The 1,156-nt window shown below is 38.2% G+C and overlaps 1 pseudogene; it reads left to right on the top strand.

Moving 5' to 3' along the window:
• Positions 1-308: 308 nt before the first annotated feature.
• Positions 309-427, top strand: LOC112478519 (annotated as a pseudogene).
• Positions 428-1,156: the final 729 nt, after the last annotated feature.

Raw genomic sequence — 1,156 nt, forward strand, 5'->3', positions numbered from 1 at the left:
GCTACTACTTCCTCAATTTGTTCAACTGTTCGGGGTTTTTGTTTGTTTGTTTGTTTTTAAGGCAGATCGTAATGATATAAGCTAATATTCTCCTGTTAATCACAGCTAACCTACCTTTTTCTATTGTTCTCTGGAATTGAAGTTGAACAACATTTGAACAGAAGGTGTCTGATTACAACAATGACTCCCTCCAAAATAAAAGGGAGCAAAACTGTTACTCTCTTGTCAAGTTAAATTTTGTTTTAATCTCTGGTTTCAGATTGAACCAATCTCTTCAGTGTGATTTAGTGCTTTAAGAAAATGGTATTGTCTACAGTCATGCCACCCTGAACAAGCCTGATCCCATCTGATCTCGGACGTTAAGAAGGGTTGGGCCTGGTTAGTATTTGGATGGGAGACCACCTAGGAAGACCATGTGCTGTAGGTATAAAAAATAAAAAATAAGAGATTGTAAGCTGACAAGGTCCTTGCAATCTGTGAGGTCAACCAAGGGTTGCCTCACCTAAAAAATATTAAAAATAATAATAATAATAATAATAATAAAAAGAAAATGGTGTTACCTCAAGATATTTAGGCAACTAAGTCAGCAGATCCAAAGAGTATTATCTTCCAAAGTAGTCCCTCTGAAGAAAGCTATATGCTGGTGCCCATGACCATGCCATAGCACAGAACACATCTGTAATCACACTTTTAGAAATTCCTTTAGAGCCATTGTGTACCCTAAGCTAGTGAGGAAATCTCATTGCTTTCTATTCGTATTTCACATTTGACTAAGAAGTAAAAAGCAGTTAGATTTCTGTGTTTACTTTTCAGTCTGGTTTCCAAATAAATTGACTATTTAAAAAATCTACCTTAAAGGAGGTCACCGCTGAGGAGCTAGCTCTTCTTAGCAGTATTACCACAACCATGTCCATTAGCAAGCACCTCTGGAAACCTATAGCAAGTAGGCACTGTGCTGCACGGGTTGAAGTGATCCGTAAGATATGGTCCTTACTCTTAAAGAGTAGTCCAAGTGGAAGCAAAACATAAGTATAATGAAAAGTGCAGATAAAGAATAAGATATGTGAGAGTCGAGATGATTCTGGACTGGAGCAAAATGAGAAGTCGCGATCAGGCCAGAGGGACTGGTAGAGCTGGAAGTATGTGCACATCCTCC

This window comes from Pteropus alecto, unplaced genomic scaffold (assembly GCF_000325575.1).
Source record: "Pteropus alecto unplaced genomic scaffold, ASM32557v1 scaffold61, whole genome shotgun sequence".
Taxonomy (NCBI): Eukaryota; Metazoa; Chordata; class Mammalia; order Chiroptera; family Pteropodidae; genus Pteropus; species Pteropus alecto.